This window comes from Canis lupus, chromosome 25 (assembly GCF_011100685.1).
Source record: "Canis lupus familiaris isolate Mischka breed German Shepherd chromosome 25, alternate assembly UU_Cfam_GSD_1.0, whole genome shotgun sequence".
Lineage (NCBI taxonomy): Eukaryota > Metazoa > Chordata > Mammalia > Carnivora > Canidae > Canis > Canis lupus.
The window spans coordinates 16,459,132-16,481,826 of NC_049246.1; the positions used below are offsets into that span (position 1 = coordinate 16,459,132).

The 22,695-nt window shown below is 41.6% G+C and overlaps 1 long non-coding RNA gene across 1 annotated transcript in view; it reads right to left on the minus strand.

The window, feature by feature from the left end:
* Positions 1-7,663: 7,663 nt before the first annotated feature.
* The window catches only part of LOC111092409, a 40,555-nt gene continuing 25,523 nt past the window's right edge, over positions 7,664-22,695 (minus strand). The window contains exons 4-5 of the long non-coding RNA XR_005378204.1: positions 9,243-9,385; positions 7,664-7,782 (exon numbers count right to left, since the gene is read on the minus strand). This is a non-coding gene — a long non-coding RNA (uncharacterized LOC111092409). The remainder of the gene's footprint in view (positions 7,783-9,242; positions 9,386-22,695) is intronic.

The window sequence follows — 22,695 nt, forward strand, 5'->3', positions numbered from 1 at the left end:
ACCATCTATAAAATAAAGACAATACACCTATCTACCAGTGTCACCAGAAATAGAAGAATGTACATAAAGTGTTGTGCCATTTTTATCACCTGTTATCCCCAAATTATTCTCAAGTTATGAGACCAGGAACTTTGCCTTTTTCTCTGTGGTATCCCTGGGCCTGCCATGGCACCTACCACACAGCAAGCCCTGAAATATTTATCAATGAATGAATCAAAGAAAAAGATGCAAAATAAGGACCAACTGATTGATGCTTATACATTTAAATACTTTTCATTGAGAAATCTAAAAGGCTAAAGCTTAATCTTTAGCATTTGCCATAGTTGCAGTTTTATATTTGGGAGATATTCCATTACTATCTGTCTTCTGTGCTAGGTTAGGAATCTCAAAGGGCCATTTTGGCTCATGGTTGTATTTTCGGTACGCAACATGTTCTTTAAAATGACTAGGCAGTCAATAACAACTTATTGAATAAATAAATGAAAGAATTTTTTAACAAAAATAATATTTGTCCATTTCCAAATCATGGCAAGTTACCACTTCCTCCTTTGAAATGTTTCAGATTCCTCAGATTCAGCACCACCTCCACCAACACCTGCCTGCCTTTCCCGTCCATACATGCTCCTCCCACGTTTGGAGACTAGAGAATGACTCAACAACCAAGAAGAACCAGGAACGTCAGACATTACTGGTGTGGATGCTAAATTTTGATGTGATTATTTGATATTGATGTGTGGGTCACACAGTTTAGAACACTTTTACAAAAATGGTCTCGTCTGTCTGATGCAGCCTATTTTTTTTCACATTTTTGTCCCCCCTAAAATACCTTTTAAACACATTTTCACTTCAGCTCCAAGGTGGTCCATCATTTCTCCCAATCTCCCTCCTTTGCCCTCATGGACCTTAGTACTTGCTGCGCAGGCTGGCTTTCCCCCAAGCTTTCATCATTTCCTGAGCTTAAGTCTGATAACACACCTGCTTTGGGGTTCATGTTTAGTATAAAGTCCACCAAAAACTAAACCCCTCAGATCCTCCCTATCAATTCAGACTAATTTTCTAGCAAACTGCCCTAGGCACAGAACAAAATCTCATTGATAAGTGTGAGTTACTTAATGTGGATTTGCAAGGACAAATTCAAGCTGCGTAATTTCATTGCCTTTTCTTACTTGTATTTCAAGCTGGCACCTGGTAATATCTGGAGCAGGAAAACGAAGTGACTTTTTTATTTCAAGGTCACAGCATTTGTAAAACTGTCTCTTTTGCACTGTTTCTGAGAAACCTGCAGCCTCAAAAATGTCAAAGTGACTCACATCAATGGCCAAGCGCATGACAGAGATTAGACTGAATTTAAAGGCCATTCTGACAGATCTGGGATTGACTATAGGCTTCTTGATAGAATTTTTAAAAAGTTATAAAAAGGAAATCCTGAGAGTACCTGATAACCATAGATAAAATTTCAGTGACCGCACACATCCTGACATGATATCTCTCAACAGAGGTTAAATAGATGAATTTTTTACTTAGAAGGACTTGTCCCTCCCCAAAGACAATTCCTGCCAGCTTTGTCAAGGGACAGTAATAAAGACGTCACAATAGCATTAATCACCAGAATTAATGCCTGAAGAGAAACCATTTCATCAATACTTCAGATAGCAAAAGTTAGTCTAGAAACTTTGTTTCACATAGACTTAACTATATCTACCAAGGGTAAGGTAGCCACAGTGAAACCTAGACATTTCTGAGGCAGAGGGGCATACAAGTAGCTGCTTCCTGTGACATAACAACTCTTACACCAACTTTTTAATTCAAGGTTCATTTCAATCTATTCCTAGAACTTCTCCATAACGTCTTTGTGGGCCTCTCTCTGTTTGCGTGTGTGCGCATGTGTGAAATGTGCATGCGTGGGCATGTGCAAGTGTAGAGTACAGCAAAGCCTATAGATTTTTATTTCCACTTTGATATACTGTCCTTGAGCATACAGAGCAAGAACAATCCATTACTTTAAAAGTAAAGGATTTGAAGTTGTATTTGGCATGTAACAATTTGTTACTTGGAACTGAGGTGATGTGATCTCTCTGGCCCTTACTTATTTCTCCTGCGAATGCAGGCACCCCACTTACCTGAACAGAGGTAGCTTCTGCCAAATAAATGAAGATCCAGTGCAGGGTTCATTTCGATGAGATTTTCAGACTATACATTTAATTTTTAATTGAAAATAACAAAGTCATATTTGTGAACTTAACAAAAGAGTTAAGAAAGTTATGGAATGTCAAAGTATGTATAGGTGGGCCATGAGAATCTTGGGTATTTTCCTTCCTCCTTCCACTCCCAGATGACTTGGTGGTCAAGGCTGCAAGCTTCCAAACCAAATCAGATATTGAAGCATCCCAGGCACTCAGAGATATCCTCTCACATTAAGAGGTGTTCAAATTATGCACAGAATGTTCACCTTGGCTTCTTTTACACAGCTATTGCTCATCTCATCCATAATAGAGCCTCTGGAAGTGCCTCCAGGATCCGCAGCATCCCTCTGAGACCAGTCCGCACCAGGGCTGGATGCCAGTGTTGATGCACTGGGATCTGATCCATGTGCAAAATATGGGCTTCTCCTTGACAGCACACAGCTGCATCGGCCTTGGGCCATGCCTCCGGGGGTCTCTTCCCAGTGTTCTCTGACACCTTTTTAACCAGTTTCTTATGGTTGAAGTTAATTTTGAGACTGTTGTTCACACTCTCAGTAAACAACTCACTGCCTTTTCATCTTGGCTGTCTCTATCCTGGCCCAGATGTTTGTCAGCTGACCTTGGAGTCTAGGATTTGTCTTCCATTAACTCATTCCCCGAGCATTCTATGAGAACCTGTGCTTCCAGCCTCAGGGAATATCAACCCTGGCTTCAAGGAGCTTATCACCAACTCAGGAAAGCAGAACACAAATGATAATGCCACCAGCAGGCTGAGTTTTACTTTTGATCTTCCAGTATTTTCCTATGTGTTAAAGTAATGCCACTACTGACAGAGAGACTATTTCCTCATGACACGTCACCACAGGACACTGGTTACCCAGGACCAGAATTAGAAATAAAATGGTAGCCGAGCATGTCCTCCAGGATGTGGACTCCTTTCTTCTGCCTCACCAGCCAGGCCAGGCTCCATGTTGGAAGGCAGGGTTCTGTTCATGTCCAGGAAGGAAAACTATCATCATGCTCCACATAGCAGACAGTCTGGAGTGGAAGCACCAAGGCACAATGGCTGGTGGGGAAAGCCTGGGTTCTGTGCTCATCACAAGAAAAGAAAATGGTAGTGCTAAGTGAACCTGCAGTCATGGTGAGGATGCAAGTATTGATTGCTATAAGAGGCACAAACCTTGATAGATGCAGAACTGTTCTGGGCAATGCATGCTCACTTTCTCATTAAAATTGCACTTCTTCCACACATATCCCCACCCCACCCCCCACAAAAAAAGCCTGTATGTCCATTTCAAAGCAAAGGAACTCAAAATTCCGGTTGGTCAGTGCTATAGATTAAATGTTTATGTCCCCCCAAAATGCATATGTTGAAACCTAACTCCCGACCTGATGGTAATATAGAGGTAGGGGCTTTGGGGGAGGATTATGTCATATGGATGGGGCCCTCATGAATGAGATTAGTGCCCTTATAAAAGAGGCCCCAGTGAGCTCCCTTGGCCCTTCTGCCATTTGAGGATAGAGCAAAAAGATGGCCCCACCTACAAACCAGAAATCAAGCCCTCCCCAGACACTGAATCTCCTGGTACCTTGATCATGGACTCCCCCTGACTCCAGAACCATGAGAAATAAGTGTCTGTTGTTTATAAGCCACCCAGTCAGTGGTATTTGTGTTCTGGCAGCCCAACCACGCTGAGATAGTTACATAACTGAACCTACACACGTGCTTTCTAAGTGGCAGGACGGGGGTTTGACCACAGGCAATGAAATTCCAGAGGACCTGTTTTTATAGGGAAATGTGGCCAACAAGAAAGAAGAGATAGCCATGGGGTCAGCAGACGGATATGTGGCCTGTCTTAACCACTATGTCTTTTAACAAGCCGTTTAAGCTCCATTGGTGCCATTTGCTCATTTAATAGGAATTCATTGGTGTAAATACATTTTTTGAAGTCTCAGAGTGTTGGAAATAAAAGATGTGGCTTACAATTTTTGTTTCTCCTAAACGGAGATTACGAGTAGAACTGGCTTTTCAGGTTAAGCCAGGGGTCTTAGGAAAGCAAGAACAGGGAATTAATTTTGTTTTTAATACATCTGAACTCTAGAAACACTTTTTTCTCTACTTGTAGGTTCAAGTAGACTTAAAATGTGTTATACTTTCTTTCTTTTTTTTTTTTTTTAGATTTTATTTATTCATTCATGAGAGACACAGAGGGAGAGGCAGAGGCATAGGCAAAGGGAGAAGCAGTTTCACTGCAGGGAGCCTGATGTGGGACTCGATCCCCAGACCCCGAGATCACGCCCTGAGCCAAGGCAGACACTCAACCACTGAGCCACCCAGGCGTCCCTGTATTATACTTTCAAATTAAGTAATGTTTTATTAAAAAGAAGAAGCCCATTTGTTGGTCTTAAGATGAAAATAATTTCAAACACTTTAGAAACAAAAGAAATAAGCATTTTCTAGAATTATCATTTATTCTGAGGTATGCATATGTATTTTTTTCAATCAGGAAGAAAGTGCATGCTAACACCTAGGATCCTGGGAAGTAGTGCTGCTACCAGCCCTCCTCCTGCCCCATCTCTCTCCTGCCTGACAAATCCGGACAGGTTGAAGCTGAGCAAGGTTTTCAGGGCAACCACTGGTCTCCTTCCTGCCCTCTCCAGAAATACTGGCCAGGAAAGTGACAAGTATCAAGCCAGAAGTCAAAATTAGCAAAACTTAATTCATGAAGGTCTTAATTGGTTCTTTAAAGACACCAAGATTCCTTAATATTGAAAAGAAAAAAAGAAAAAATCATGTAAGCAAACAAATTTGGAGAATTTATAATATACAGATATATATTAATGTAATGAACATACTTAAATTTCACACAGGATCACAAAATATCTTTTGGGGAGGCACTTTCTGCCATACAGAAGCATCTTCCCTGACTTGGCACTTGAAGCAGAAAAAAGCCTCTTCCCAGAACACTCCCTGCTGTCCTGGCCACAAATTCACAGGGTGCCAGAAGGTCTCACTGCCCTGGAGGGTCGATCGTCTTTGGAACAAACTTGGAGACAGGCTGTGCACAATTTGCTCTATCCAGTACACACAAGTTCCAGGGTCCTTGTCTCCTAGACTCATAAACTGTGTATAATAATCGAGGGCTATGGCATGAAACACGAGCAAAAGAAGCAATTCTTTTTACTTGATTTTTTTTTTATTTTAGTGATTTATATTTAAACACGATGTATCCAAAATACCATTTCAACATCTAACTCATTCGAGTATTAGTGATATATCTTACATTCCTATTTCCATCAGATCCTAGCCATGGTGACCAGAGCATTCGGCATCACAACCATGTCCTCCAGACAGCATCTGTCATGCGACCCATCCATCGGTGCTCACTTTCAACAACAAGTCTGTTGCCTGTTTCACATTTGGATGTGGCCAGCTTCTTGCCAAGACTCCAAAGCTCATCCTAAGAATGGTGAATAATGAGGGTGCTTCTGGAACTCTAAGCGCTTGTTTCTGACAAACTTGACAGACCAAGGAAAAGACTGTAGGCTTAAATGTGGAGTTCTTCTGTTTAGAAAATATAAGCACCTTTATCAGCAGGCAGTGTTGACTTGCCTGGCCAAGAGCACTGTTCTCTTCAGAGAACCATTTCCTGGGAAAGTCTTCAGCTATCCCAATGAGGCTGATGTGACAATGTGTGACTTCAGTAAAATGGACACAGATTTGGAGTCTTGTTCCACAGCTACTCTTGAGACCAAATGCTAGCTATTTATGTTTGCGTGGTTTGCGGCATATTTTAGTTTACACAGGAATAGAAATGGAGAATATGCTTCCTATGTGAAAGACAAAATGCACAATTAAGGGGATGGTTTTATTCAGGCTATTGCAACAGGAAGAACATGCATTAATGAGAAACCTGGGGGTTTTATTGAGGCAAGCAAATAAGAGAGTCATTGCAAATCTTATGAAAGTCACATAGGGAAGGGTGGGGCTGGGGGTTCTGGGAGAATATGAGAGAGCAGGGTGGTCTTTTGTGGTCAGCCAGCACTGGGAACACCAAAGGGTTGGGGATTGCATAATCATGGCTGTTTTCTCCAGAGCACAGGTAAGTTCAATACTGTCACCTACCTCACAGGTCTTTAAAAGCCATGAAATCAATAACCTAAGTGATGTGCCTAGCACAGAGTGTGCCCCAAACCACAGCCAGGTGGCCCAGAGCCAGGCACTGGCCTCCACGGCAGCCAGCAAGTTGGCTGGTGACAGCCTCTGAGGTCCTGAGCAAGAGCTCTGCTCACACAGGGGCACCATGCACCACAGGCCCCAATAGAATCTGCCTTTTTCAGGAATTGGATCTGGAGGTAGAAAGGAAAGATGCAGACCAGCAGACGGAGGACGCAGGAGTTGAATGGCCACACAGACAAAGGCATGGGACGGCAAGGGCGGTGAGAGGTCAAGAGGAGGCCCTGAGGAAGCAGAAAGCAAGAGACAGAAGGAGGAGCTTGGAATCCGGGGTGGTGGCAGCAGGAGAGGCATAAGCGGAGACAAAGGCAATGACACTCAAGTCACCACATGGCAGAGGACCAGCCGCCGCCTGCTGCTAAGGGCAAAAACACACTCCAGGGGCATGATGTCCGACATTTGTATGAACGTCGCAAGACGTATCCTTTACAGCTGCCCCTACCCCTGAAAAATCTGATTTGAAGATCTAACATAGTTTACATAGTTCTATTATTATTAAGAACATTAAGTATTTTTTAATAGATTTTAGAATACACAAACAAAAAGAAAAATTAGAAACGATCCCTTTGGTGCCACTAGCCAGAAAGAGCAATATTACAATATTGGCAGGTATTTTTTTTTCCTGCATTTACCTAGGCCTATTTAATCTATCATGTATTTCCGTCTCTCCTCTGTTAGAAGTTGAAGCAACAAGATGTGCTCATGATAAAATAAGAAAAATGTAGTAAGCTTTGCATAATGCAAAATGTAGCCTATTTAAAACATTTATTTACAGATTAGAGACCTAAGCTTTTTAGATATTTTGCTGTTGAAGGTTCATTTCTTTTATGAAACATGCAGTGATTATAGTTGGGAGGGACATCTCTTTGTTGATCTGATTTTAGCTTGGGCTTTTTTTTAATTTTTTTTATTTCTAGTGTTCTTTTATTTTTTTAGCCAAATTAAAAATAAACAACCATGTCAGTATTCTAATGTTTTTGGAAATTTTACTGCTGCATGAAATTCCAAAGCCTGAGAACTCCTAATCTAGTCTACATGGAAATTGAGGATGCCCTGGGGAGCTTTCCATAACAGTGTGACAATCACCAAGAAAGCTCTGAATTCCCACCTCTTAATTGATGCTCACCCACATTCAAATTGGCTCTCTTTCCAAAGCACTGACTTAGGCTATAACTACAAGGATTTGGGGGAGCAGAATCATGGCATGAAACATAAAATGTTATTATTTTATTTATTAGGTGTTGATGACATCACCATCCATGTGCACACCATGACACTTCATTGTTTAAAAAGGTTTCTTTACCACTTCGGGAAAGACGTCTATTTCCCATGGTGTGGAATAAATTACAGCCACAATTCCACCTAGAAAGAGAGAGAGGAAAAAAAAAAAAAAAGAGGCTCAAAATATCCCAGGCCTTCTTATCATCTCCAAAGTTTACAACTAAAAAGAGAAGGGGAAACTACTGAAGCCATATACCAACATGCAATGACATGCAGCCATTTAATCAGAAGAGAGAGAGAGAGAGAGACCAGCCACTGGAGGGTGAGTGACCTACTTTATATCCTCAGGGAAGAAAGTCACACACAGAGCTGCAGAAGGTAAACCACATCCATAGGCCATCATCAATCTTTTTGAAAGCCTTTCTGAGCTTTAAAAGCCCATGATTTTTCAATTAGCCATTAAAATCACTCTGCCATCCACTATAAGCTCTTCTCCTGGAGACATTTGTAATAGATGAGGACAGACATGAAAGGGGGCCTGGTGTTGAGTCAGGAACTGCTCCTATGAAAGGGGCAACAGCCATTCTAACAAATCACCCACCAGGAGAGTGTGATGGCCTCAGGGGTGCTGTGAGGTGCAGACCCCTCAGCCCCGCTCCAGGACTGAATGCAGTTATGGCTATTCAACCAGCCACTCAAGAAGGTACCAAGTCTCAGCCGGCCAGAACTTTCTGAATACGCAGCAGATGCAATTTCAAAAATTATTTTAGAACAATTCTATTTTTTTCCCACCCAAACAACTTGAATTCAAGTCTGCTCTCAACTTCTCAGAGCTTCAGCTTTCACATGCACAAAATACTTGAAATGCTCATCTCATTGACCTCGAAGGTCGCAGAGAAGCACAAATGCAGCCTGGGCCTGTCGGAAGCTTAGACTAGCAAACAAATGTCAGTGATTACCATTCTAAATGCAGGGAAGAGGTGGTAAAGCAAATATTGACCAGTAAAACGGAGTGCCAGCCATGAAACCACGGCTTTATAACCCAGCCAGATCACATGGCCAAAACAGAAGGAACAAATTTAATATAAGACACTACAATTAAACGATAAGTATATGGTACAGATGTAAAATGCCAGGACATTTGTGATATAAGAATATTCACTTATTCTTCAATCATTCATTGAGTTCCAACAGCCATGCTGGAAGGCGGAGGCACTACTGCAAAAGGTGCAGTGTTGGCCCTCCAGGAGCCCAGGTGAGCCGCAGAGAAAGGCGGGCACACCTGTGAAATGGGGTCGTGGTGTGGGTAGGCACAGCTCTCCCGGCAACCAAGCTGGGGCCCCAGGCAGCTCCCAGCAGTGGGTTTTAAAGAAAGAGTAAAAAACAGCCAGGTGTGAAAGTGGCAGGAGGCAAATTCCAGCAGAGACATAAATGATACCTCGTGTGGGTATAGGTAAAGCGAAGTGACCAGCATTGGCCAGCCTGTCTGGGGGCTCAGCTTGGCAGGAGCGGGAACTGGCTTGTGCAGAAAGGCAAGTCTGTCCTGGGCTGGAGCATGGGACAGGTCATTTAAAAGTTTAGGTGTCTAGTAAGTAACTCACCCAGAACTCTTCACGGCTTCTATATCGTTCCACTGGCAGGAGGGGCAGGCACCCTTTGTTTATATTTGTCAAATGCCCATGGCTGGCGAAGTCAGGCACAGAGGGTCACATGGATCACTGGATGTCTGCCACTCCATGTGCCCCTTGCAGAATATGATAAAAGAGAAAACCAGAGTGTTTCTAATAATTCTCAGTCCTTTATACTAAACAAAGTTATGAGGCTCTGCTGGGAAAACCAGAGTTGGGAATGGTGGTCACGGGGCTGCAGGAATGGCCAGCTTCATAACACTATCTGGCTCAGATCCCTCCCTAATGGGGGAGGGGGCGGCAGGGACTCATACACTTCCCTTGGGATGGACAGCAGCAGTAAAATTACTTTCCTGATCCAAATGTGAGAAGGAAAGGCTCTCACCTGCCTTCCCCTGGCTTAACCTCATGAGTTATGAACCCCACAGAGGAGCGTCCAAATGCATGTCTGGTTCTCACTTACTGGCACATGTTGCCTGCCAGGCACTGGGCTCTACATACAGGATTTTACATGCATCATTACCCTCTGTCTTCACAACGAACCTATGGCTGGGCCTAATTATTTCCCCTAATTCCCCGAAGAGCCAAATGAGGCTCAGACAGGTGAAATCATTGTCCTCATTTTCTTAGCCAGTTAGTGACAGACATGGGCTGCAACCCAGGTGTGACTGGCTCTGAAATGCATGGTAATGACTGCTGTGGTCTCTTCAAACATTTGAAAGAGCTGACATGGAAAGTGTGTTGATCTGGGGAGGGCCCCATCCTCAGGCTGGGTGCACAGCTGACACTGACCAAGGATTGGTCATTGTGCTCTAGACAGAGGTCTCACCTGCACAAGGGATCTTCTTTTTCTCTTTATCAACAATTCTGATTCTGGCTTTAATGATTTGTCAACTACTACAATGATTTGTTGTTCTCCAGATCCCTCTGCAGTATTGAACTGTCAAGATTCACCTGAAATTAAGTCAGAGAGCCCTGAAAACCTTGTAGGAGGCCAAAGACCCAGAGCCAAAAGCTCCTCCACGTGGTCTTTCAGAGCAACCAGTATGCATTGCTCCCTATAGCTAAAATAGCTCCTATAGTACCCTCATGCCTCCTTGCGTGTGTCCTAGGAGACTGCTCACCAGCTGAGGACAGGGTCTGTGTTCCTGCAGATTCTGGAATCACTGCCTTCTATCCTTCCAGTGGACTTGATGTCAGAGAAAGAATGCTGGACACAAAGTTAGAAAAGCTGGCTCCAAGTCTAGACTCTGTCAATCTTCAGCTAAATCCCTGGGCAAATTCTCAAGCAGTAAGAATCACCACATCGATGCAGATTCACTCTGGCCCATGCTATCACGCCTGATAACTACCTTGTGCAATAAGAATGAGCATTGTCTTCATTTTTACTAATATAGGAACAGAAGCCTAGCCCATGTCTTGCCAGGTCATACAGTTAAGAGGCCTGAACCTCCAGAGTGAGCACCTACAACATTGCCAACAATACAGCCATCTGAGTTCCAGGTTCGATCTGCTGCCAACATGACCTCCTTAACACTGTGTCTTCATCTGCATGGTAAAGACGCTGAAATAAAGCATCTGCATGGCATCTTGTATGGCCAACATTTGCCAATACTAGGACAGAGGGTCTCTGCACCAGGAGCTTTCATCTCTGGGCTGTGACATCATAAATCCTAATCTCTGCTCTTCAATCCTGATAGGCAAGTCAGGTTGGGCTCCTTCCCAAGGACCGATTTCTATTCTTTCAGCTTCTACTTTTTCAGTTGGATCTCATTTAATTGTTGTCATTTCATGCATTCACCTTGAGACCCTGGGGCACTCTCTGCACCTTAAACACATCAGGCATAAAGCACACAAAGATAAATTCAATTGCAGGCTTTCCACATGGTGAAAAGCCAGCCACTTCTAATAGAACCCTGATGTTCTGTCTAAATCCCTCTCAAGAGCACCCCTTGGGCAAGGAGAAACCCCAACACAACAGTTTAACCATCTCAGGAGCTAGAATAGAAGGATAGAAGGGAAAAAAATAGAAAGAGAAAGGGGGCAGAGGAGAAAAAAATAAATGTGGTATATTCTTTTTCTTCCTTATTCATTATCCTGCTCTGTTAACTTCAAATAATTTTGAGGCCATTTCACCATAAATGTTGTACAAATTCTACTACGTGTCTTGGCTAAAAAAAAATTATTTCAGAATATCTGAAAAGTCACAGATTGATAATGATAGGATGAATTTTTCTTTGTTTTTCTTGGTTTTCATGTTTTCTGAAAGTCTAAATTTCATTGAATTTAAGGGGATATTGGTCAGAGAACATAAAATTGAAGGATCTGTAAAGAAATGAACTCAACTTCTATTTTCCTCCAAGTGAAGCAGGAATGCAAACACATCAAGATGGACTTAATTCCCAGGGTTACTGAAAACTCCTCGTCTGACCTCAATCAACCTATCTGTGGCACTCACATGCGCCTATTTTCCACCAGAACCACCAATTAAAAAGACAGTCCATCTGACCCCGAACCACAAACCCGTACCAGTATCCTGACATCTGATGGTCTCTGTATTTGTTATCTCTCACTATGCAACAAATGGCTCTGAAACTTAGGGAGTGAAAAAAGCAAGTATTTATTATTTCACAGTTTCCATGGATCAGCAATCTGGCATGGCATAGCTGGGTCCCAGGCTCAGGGTCTTTCATGACACTGTAATTTAGGTATTAGCTGAAGCTGTAGTTATCTTAAGATTCAACTGAGGGAGGATGACTTTCAAGCTCACTCAGGTGGCTGTTGGCCAAAGACATCAGTTCCTTGCCTCGTGGGCTTCTCTCCATAAAGGCAGCTCACAACACAGGAGTTTGTTTCCCCAGAGCAAGGAATTCAAGAGAAAATGAGGGATGGAGAGCAAAGTGAGAGTCATAGTCACTTTAAAACTTAATCTCAGAAGTGACATCCCATCACTTTTCTGTATTCTATTTGCAAGAAGAGAGTCTTTAGGTCCAACCTACACTCAAGAGGAAGGAATTTCACAAAGAGGTGGGGATCATTGGGAACTATATGGAAATCTCTTTAGCTTCCCAGCAATAGAACATACACAACAGTAACACTGTTACCGTTTCTGTTACTCCCATCGATAGGAGTGTGCAGGATTAGTTCCAATGCACACCAATTATCCCAGTATAATTATTCATAACTACCCCTTTTACTCTCAAAAGTTCCTCATCTTGATGATAAAATGTATGACCATTCTATCGGGAAGACTTCATTAAAATGTTCTCATAAGACAGGATCTGAACTTCCCTTTCTAATGGAAGGCTCCTGTGCTTGCTCTCCCAACCAGCAGTCCCTGTCCTGTGTCACCCAAAGCTCCACAGAGCACCAATCATCTGCCTTTCTTGGTCTTAACCACACCAGCTTTCCACTACTTGATAATTTTCTTACTTTGAAAAATGATGAAATCATTATATGTACCAATATAATTGTATGGGATTATGTGGAGTGCAGATTTTAGATTTAGAGTTGTTTATAAATATCTGTGAATATATTTAGCATATTATGAGACCATGGCACTATTAATCATTCGTCATGTTTACTTACCAAAAACAATATATTGATGATATCATGAAAAACTTTCTGAAAATCTTTTTGCATGTAAGAGGAGTATGCTATTATTGCACTTTTTGCATTTGCTATCTGAATGTTTCTTAAGCAGAGTGGTGGAGAAATTAGCAATTAAAAGGGAAGGGAAGGTGCTCTTAATGGAAAAAATGCTTCTGTTATCTGAATCCGTATTACTATTAGTTGAGTCTCTTTTTTGAGGAACTGCCTATCCATTTTTTCATAAACATTTCCTAAGGACAAAAGTATTTCTGAACATATGGGCCATGTCTCTGTTTTGGATGTAAAAACTTCTGGCATTTCTCTGACTTCATTTCATTCTGAGTCACTCTCTCATTTGCTATAAACATCAGGGTATTTTGATCAATTAGGAATAACTGAGATACTTTGAGCATAACATTGCTATCACTCTGTCTTTCCTAAATGGGTAACCGATTGCCCAATGTGCTATCTTCCTCATTATTTTTAAATTTATATTTTCTGTTTATTTATTGTTCCTGAAACAGATGGTCCAAGTAGAGTTTTGTTAAACTCCAAATAAAATGCTGCCTAGTCCAGTGCTCACAGATTAAACAAAGACTGCTGGTTCTGTGTTGCCTTCGTAACTTGGTCATTATTCTCAACTTTTAGAGAAAAATTATGATCCTTATGTGGGTAATCCCCGTAAGAGTTCCATGACTTCAGGTAACAAATCTTTCAAGATCTTGTTCACTATACCCAGGTCTGCTGTGCTCTGGAATTGTGCGACTCAATGGTCTTACAGGTCGGTGCTCAGTCACACACACACACACACACACACACACACACATACACACGCATTCATTCTTTCATTTGAAAAAAAGAAAGTTGTCAAAGACTGAAGGTACAGCAATGCAGAATAAAGCAATGATGAAGACAAGCCAAACCTTTGTTCTCATGAAACTTAAATTCTAGTGAAACTTAAATTCTAGCAGACAAACAGGTAAACAAGTAAATGACAATTTTAAGTCTCACAAAGCTGTAAAAATAAAAACACAACAATTTGAAAGAATGAAAGGTATGAGGGGATAAAGACTACTTTAAGATTGAGAAGGATTTTCTGAGAAGGTGACTTTTAAGAATGAAACTCATATGCTATGAGAGAACAAGCAATGAAAACACTGGGGGAAAACAATATTCCAGGCAGAGCAAACAGTAAACGCTAAAGCCTAAAGTGGTCATGAATTTAGCCCATTCCATGCACAGAAAAACACTCCTTGAGTTAGAAGGTGCTTTTAGCATAATGGGGAAACAAGAAATGAAATGGAATGTTGCTCTTGATCCCAAGACCTCAAGACAGGTCTTCCAAAATGATGGGTGGCCAGTTGGAATCTTACGTTCCAAACCAGCATCTCACCATTCTTCTCGGGTTTTCATTTCCGCCACCTTATTCTGACTAAGTAGCTTCTTGCATCAAAGCCAACTGGCCTCCAGTCTGTCTGTCTAGTCCAGTCCACATCCTCCTGTACATAGAACTGTGAGAAGCACTGGAAGTAAGGAAAGTGAAGGGCATCCGTTCACAATGGAGAAAAGCCCTTGCCTTCTATAGACCCAAATATCAGCAAAATTCCCGATTTTTCAAATTCCTTTAATCTGCCACTGCCTGACTTTCATAAATTAATTTATGGAATTTCATTAATTAAGCAAGGTTATCTAAGCAGGGTTTTTCAACCTTGGCACTATTAACATTTTAGACCTGATGATTCTTTGGTGTGAGGGCTGTGCTGGCATTGAGGGATGTTTACTGGCATTCCTGACCTTCACCCACTAGAGGACATTAAGGTCTACCCAACTTATGATAATCAAAAATGTCTGCATGAATTGTCCAAAGTCCCCTGGGGGACACAGTCCACCATGAAGGTTCCAGGCTAAATCATAGGGACTTTCTCTGAAACCACATGCCCCTGGAGGGAAGTGGCCCCTGGCCCTCTTGACCGGAGGATAAGTGATGGAGTTTCATAAATTAAACTATTGTCTTCATCTTGAAATTCAATTTGATTTCCTATCTTTCTTTTTTTTAAGATTTTATTTATTCATGAAAGACACACACACAGAGAGGGAGAGGCAGAGACATAGGCAGAGGCAGAAGCAGGCTCCATGCAGAGAGCCTGATGTGGGACTTGATGTGGGACTCAATCCCAGGATTCCAGGATCACACTCTGGGCCGAAGGGAGGCACTCAACCGCTGAGCCACCCAGGCATACCTTCTTTTTCTTTACATTCTACTGATGTTAACTTTGAATAATTCACATACCTACTCTAAATCTTAGTTTCTTTATCTGCAAAGTAAGTTTGAAACTATTGTCTTCATGGGTATCTTATGGTGATTAAATAAGAAAATGGAAAGTACCTGACACATAATAATTTGTCAGTACAGTCAAGCCCTGGTTTTTATCAACCAAAAGGTACATCACAACTGAATGACCATCAGAACTAAAAGCCCCCTCTCTGAGTCCTATGGCTTCTCTCTAGGTTTCCTCTAGGACTAGAGTTTTCTACAATATTCTCAGATGCCCAAAACTAGAAGGTCTCTTCTCTCTAGAAATGTTTTGAAAGTGAGGACCCAAGTGGGGGTAGGAGAGACAAAGGGGGGGGGGGGCAGTGAGAAATCCAGTGGATTCTTCTTCTTTATCTGCCTCCTGACACAGGCTAGGGGAAATGGGCCCCATGAGACAAAATTAGGAGGCTTATTTTACACAGGGAACTGAAGAAAACTGTTAATTTTCTAAAGTAATTTCACCAGCAGAGAAAAGTTTTAAGGGTTTGTTGTTGGTGTTACTGTTTAATGAAAATGATCTGATTTTGTTGACATCCAAACAAGCTATTCAGAGTTTAGCAAAGATAGATCAAAAGAGATGATGAGGGGCACCTGGGTGGCCCAGTCGGTCAAGTTCCCAACTCTTGATTTTAGCTTAGGTCATGATCTCAGGGTCGTGAGATTGAGCCCCGCATGGGGCTCCATGCTGGACATGGAGCCTACCTGGGATTCTCTCTGTCCCTCTCCCTCAACCCCTTTCCCTCTCCTCTATGAAAGAAAAAGAGAGAGAGAGAGAGAGATGATGATGATGATGAGTGGGGTTGCAGTCAAGACTTCCTCTGGAAACAAGCGTCTCCCTTCCAGAAACCTGCCATTTCATTTTACCTTCTGCCTTGGCTCTGACCACAATGAAGAGGTTACAGTTCATCTGTGAAGCCCATAATGGCAGACAATCATCTTTACAAGTCATTTTGTTCTGACAAATTTGCCAATATTTGGAGAAATCTCTTGGGAATGGAAGAATGGCCAAGCTTTTCTACATACATTTACAAACTTCCCTTCTCCAAAAAGGCAGATCCTCTAAAAGACTCATAGAACTCATTCATCAGGCCCTTCTGCAGCCTCTTGACTGCTGTTGGGACATTGTCCCTGAAAATGTCACCTGGTTGAGAACATCATTCTTTCTTATGGTGATCTCATATCACTCTTCGAATCAAGGAAGCCTCCCACAACTACTGGAATAGCCATTAGAAGTAATAAAGACCAATAAAGACTTTCTGAAAGATTTCAGAAGGATCCAAACAAGGCTTTCATATTTTTTTTTATGGCTTTCATATTTTTGGCACTTACTTAATGTAACCAAGTGGCAGACTCAAAGCTTGGGCACCAGCTTCCTGCATTGGATTTCCTTTATCAAAGTCCAGAATGTTCTGCTGCTCCACTTGGCAAACTATATGCTGGCCCTTGTGTGGGGGATGATTCTCTGACCACAAACTACAAGAATACCTACCCTATGGTTATAGATTCCCCTTGAGCTGAACGACATGCTGTTGTGTAGGTGTGGCTGCACTTCAACAAGTGCTTTTCCTAGTTGTTACTATTAACTCTTCTTTTTTAAAGAGTAGGACTGATATGTAGGCTAATTAAAATGGGACCCAGTACACAACTTCTCTGCTTTGCCCCATATAGGATGGAGACCATTATCAAGAGTATTACTGATATATATATGTAAATATATATATATATTCTGATATATTTATTCTGCATACCATAGAACGAATTGAAATAGAAGATGAGTAGAAAAATTCAATCAAATCTCACGTTTTTGTTAGTCATTTTGTTAGTATTACACACAGAGAAAAAACTGTTTATTCAACATTTTTTGAGTATTTCTCATGTCCTTGGTAGTGTCCTCGACACCATGGAATAAATAGTGATTCCCTGACCTCATAGAACACTCTGGTTGACCATAATTTACTATCTGATTTTCCCCTCCCAACATCCTACAAGGGTAAGGTTTTATTATCCCCACTTTATAGAGAGGAAAACTGAGGTGTAGAGAGATTAAATGTCTCCCTAAAGGTGACCGAATAGAAAGTGTAGGAATTCTGATTCGAATCTTACTATATCAGGACACGACGCCCTTTCTAGAACACTACCTTCCTAGGCCATCTCCTCTTCTACTCAACCTCAAATACTGGAAGCTCCATGCTTTTGAACTTTAGAAAAAATTTAAATTTGAGAGAAATTCTATGGGAAATTGATCAGCTCTCTTATCTGCCAAATCTGAAATATTTGGAGACAATACTTTCTAGACCTTTAACTTTTCATGGTATCTCTATTCCAGTGTTTTACCCTGGAATCTACACACACACACACACACACACACACACACACACACATGCTCAGAGGCAATAAAAATATATATATAACAAATGAGGAATAAAAAGTTCACTTTCTTCCATATATTTTCTCAGTTCAGATTTCTGTCAGAGGAACAAGTCATTTATATTTTATATGTGAGTATCTATGGTTGTGTATCGGTGACTGCATAAGATGAGTATTGTTTGATATATTAAAAAAATATTCAGTTCCTGGGTTTAGATAGCTAGAGGTCAATGCTATCTGAAGCATTTGATTCCAGAGTTTCAAAGACCATATAGTGAGAGTTTGGGGCAGCAAGAAATTTACCCAAAATGGTACCCAAACCTACCTGGCCTGTGAGGACACAAGAATTGGAGCAAGTAAGAGACTGTAGCAAAGGGTACACATGTGTGACCTGGTGCCTGCTTGTCAGTTTAACCAAGATCATCCCCTTGTTTTATTTAAGCTCTTCATCCTTTTGTTTTATTTAAGCCAGGAGCCCTATCTTCCAATCAAGTCAAACTGGACTATATAGAGCTGATTTGGGCTCAGTAGAGGCCCAAGCCTTGTGCTCACTGGAGGAACCTGAGGCTTTGGGAGCCCTGTGAGATCTTTGAGGCTCTTTGTAACAAAATTTGAAAGCCACAAGCCATCTTTAGTCTTACAAATGCAACATTCCACGCTGACACCAGCACTAAAGAAAAAAATGTCAATAATGATATTGTTAACCATGAGGCAAAGTATTCTGAAGAAAGGAGTAGCCTGTAAGAAAACAAATGATGAATAAAGAAGGAAGGAGAGGTGTTGGGTGGAAGGGGGAGGGAGAAAGAGGGAGAGAGAGAGAGAAAGAGAGAGAGAGAGCGTGCCAAACGTGTGCTGGCCTAAATTGTCTTTTTTCGTAACTAGAATAAACCTTGATCTTACATTTTAAAATTTGCTTTTAACGGATAATGACTTGAGCACAAATTATAGGAAGTCAAAAAATATGAAGGATTATAGGGATACAATATGTTAAGTGTAATTTTCAAAGGTCCTTTTTTGTGAGGAATTACAGTAAATTTCTCTGAATACAAAATGACTTTGAAGTAACTCGTGCCCGTCTGCTCTGTACCGCCGGGGGCAAAGCTGTGATCACGCTGGCAGTGAGGGGGCCTGAGGAGCGCACTCTTCTCTATGTGTCTTCCACCTATTCATAGAAAATTCTACCTCCAAAATACTCCACCAAGTTGCAAAAACTAATAAAGGGAGTCATTATGCACCATGAAAAGTCATGCTGTTATACAGCCCGGGAATCTTTTACTGTATAAATGAAACATGTTTTAGACCTTTTCTTTCTTTCAAACTCTTTTCCTACTTTTCCTGTAAGAGCTCAGAATAAAATATCTCTATTTCTGAACGACGGTAAAGAGAAATGTTTATTCCTCTGTTTCCAACAGACCCCACAACCCAGATTTGGAGGGTTAACCCAAAAGGTCAAATGTTTTATATAATTATCAGATTGTATGTTCCTAGATCGGGCTCAGAAGAGATGTTTCTTCATGTTCTACAGGCTGTAGGAGAGACAGATGAGTAAGTCAGACAGAAGATGTCTAAATTCCACCCCAGGAAGCCCAGGCCCTACTCCGCACCCTGTGCCCTCAGCGAATGCTGCCTGAGTCTGCGCTGTGCGTGCAGCCCCACACTCACCACAAAGGGTCAAAGATGAGCCCAGCAAAACCCCTCACCTCAAGTGGCCACAGCAGCATCCTCATGGGCATTGCTGCCTCCAGCTCTGCTTCCTCTCAGCCTCCTCTCTTTTGTGACCACAGTGATTGTTCCAAATGCAACTGACCATGTCACACCCCTTCTCCTAAAGGCAATCCCTTCCTCCTTAGCTTGGCATCGGAGCTCCTTTATAATGTGGACCTCTCCCGTCTCTCCTCCCTTGCACCTTGAAGACCCTTACCCCTACACCCTGGGCATATATAAGTACTCCTGCCTTCTCCTGAAATGCTTTTGTACCCTCTTCACCTAACTAATCCATTCTTGCCCTTCAGGGCTTTCCCAAGGGGTCACCTCCCCATCAGAATCTTTCCTGACTACATTGTTTCTTCTCTCCACTCATGTGGGTCTAGGTGAGGAGGTGATTTTGACATTACTCGTTGTACCTGATACATACTTCTACAAATGATTTATCTCATTATATTATAGTTGGAATTTTGTTTTGTTATGTTTTTTTTGTGTGTGTGTTTTTTTAAGATTTTATTTATTTATTCATAGAGATGCAGAGAGAGAGAGAGAGGCAGAGACACAGGCAGAGGGAGAAGCAGGCTCCATGCAGAGAGCCCGACGTGGGACTCGATCCCGGGACTCCAGGATCATGCCCTGGGCTGCACGTGGCGCTAAACCACTGCGCCACCGGGGCTGCCCTGTTTTGTTATGTTTTAATGAATAAATTTTACTTTTTTCAAGCAGTATCAGGTCTATAAAAAAGTTGAGCAGAAAGCACAAAAGGTCCTCGTGCACCGTATCACCCACCCAGCACCACATTTCCCTACGATTAGCATCCTGCATTTACGTTTACTCCACGTAGCTCATTTCTTTTTTAGCCCTGAATAACAGCCCACAGTCTGGATGGACCAGTTTGTCTATCCATCCACCTAATGAAGGATGCCTCGGTTGCTTCCAATTTTTGGCAATTAGGAATAAAGCTGCTGTAAACGTTTGTGTGCTGGCTTTTGTGTAGACATAGTTTTGAACTCACTTGAGTAAATTCCAAGAAATGCAATTGCTGGGTTGTGCGATAAGAACATGTTTAGCTTTTGTCAAACTGCCTTTGAAAGTGGCCACACCATTTCATTACCTTCAGCAGTGAGGGAGTATCCCGGCTGTCCCACGTTCTCACCAGCGTTTGGTGTTATCAGTGTTTTGGATTTTGTCCATTCTAATAGATGTGTAGCAGTATCTCATTGTTGTTTTAATTTGCAATTTCCTACAGACATATGATCATTGGGCACTTTTTCATATCCTTGTTTGTGATTTGTATATCTTCTCGAGTGAGGTGTCTTTTCAGATCTTTTGCCCATTTTTTTAATTGGGTTTGGGTTTTTTTTTTCCTTATTGTTGAATTTAAAGAGTTCTTTGCATATTTTGGATATGGGTCCTTTATTAGAGAGGAATTCTGCAAATATTTTCTCCCATTCGGTGGCTTGTCTTTTCAGTCTCTTAGTTTCATTATATTTTAACCTGTCTCAAGCACCAGAATGAACACTTCTAGCTTTGTCTCATCTTGGTAAATCTCTTCTCCCTCAAATTCTGGCATGTCAGTACCAACTCCAAATACCATCAACACAACCTGTTGACAATGTACTTCATTGTTTACCACTGTAGGAAAGGACATCCTCCCCATCACCAGGGCTTTGGTAGCATCTCAGAAGGGAAAGAGCAAGGTTGGACTTTGGGAATTTGAAGTGTCATTTAAGGTGACTCTTCCAATATAGGTGGTTTGATTAAGAGTGAATAAATATAAGGGTACCTGGGTGGCTCAATCAATTGAGCATCTGACTCTTGATCTCAGCTCAGGTCATGACCTCAAGTTTGTGAGATTGAACCTCCTGTTTGGCTCCACACTGGGCATGGAACATGCTTAAGATTTTCTGTCTCCTTTTCCCCCGCCTCTCCTGCTCTCTCTCTCTCTCTCTCTCAACCTCTCTCTCTCTCAAAAAAAAAAAAAAAAAAAAAAAAAGTGGATAAATATTATGATGCAGTAGTTTAAGATTGTTGGAAGCAACAAGACAATGGTTTTGAAGTGGGAGGTAAACTGTCAGTTGATGCTTTCTATTGAAGAGTTGATGGGTTCCTCCTGGAAGTCCCTGAAATGAACAATAAAGTTATTTGCCTGGGTTAGGCATTTCCAGGAATAGCAACGTTGTGCTAATGAAGATAATGTAATGGCAAAGTCCCATTTATGCAGACTGTGTGCTATGTACTGGTAGTTGGTTCTAGCCAGTAGTTAGTGTATATGGTGTATTTGATGTATTTGGTGTGTTTGATGAGGAACATAGGCAGGTAGACAGATGACCGTTAAGTGAATCTCAGTGGACCACCTCTAATGGGCCCAGTTCAGTGGCACTGATAACCTTCTCATCTTCCAAGACAGAAAATTCTGTCCAACAAGAACATTTCAAAAATATTCATGGGACAACTGTTCATTTGCCCCAGGACTTTTTATCCTTAGGTAACTGTGTTTGCTTTCTACTCTTTTAAATGGCAACTCTAAAAGGCATCTATAAATTCCTATTCGTGACTTTATTAAAACCACAGACCTCAGCTTTTAACATCTTGCTGTACATTCATTCATTCCCAGGACTACTCTCCTGTGTAAAGTGTCTGAGGATGTAGAGGTGCTAAGCTAAACCTGAAGACTCTCCATATTATATTACAATCACAGGATTCTCCTCTAATCTCTTGATGTAGAAGGGAGATGATCTCAAGCAAAGGTCTTCCATATTACTTTCCTTTACACAGTTTGAATTTTCTGATGTTTACAGAACCATAAGTTATGACTAAGGTTTTCCCACATTCCGTAAATAGAGTTTTTTTGTTTGTTTGTTTGTTTGTTTTAATAATGATTCTTCTGATACTTGGTATGAGAGGTGCCTGTATTTAGGGGTCTCCCCTGTTGTGCCAGAGCTGGGGCTTCTGATGCTGACCTCCATGTCCCTGGCCCCCATCTATCTCCCTGGCCTCACTGTCTGCTATCCCCAACCTGTGTCACTTAGCTCCAGCAAACGCTAATATCTTCTCTGTCACTTAGCATTCAGCCTCATTCCCATCTCAGGACCCTTGCACATGCTGCCTTTTTCTTATCCTTTAATTCTCCCTCAGGCAACCTTCTTTGACTGCCCTGAAGAAAGCAACCACCGTTCATCTCATCCTAGCCACTCTCTAGCTCCACAGCTCTTCTCAATATCTAAAAGAAGTAAGTCACTGAGATTAAAGGTACAGCATAGGGAATACAGTCAATGGTATCATAATAGTGATGTATGGTGACAAATGGGAGCTACACCTGTGAGCTGTACAGAGTGGTGAAACCACCATGCCATACACCTGAAACTAATGTAACATTGTGTGTCAGGTAAACTTCAATAAAATAAAATAAAATAAAATTATACTGCATCATTTATTCATGTATGAATT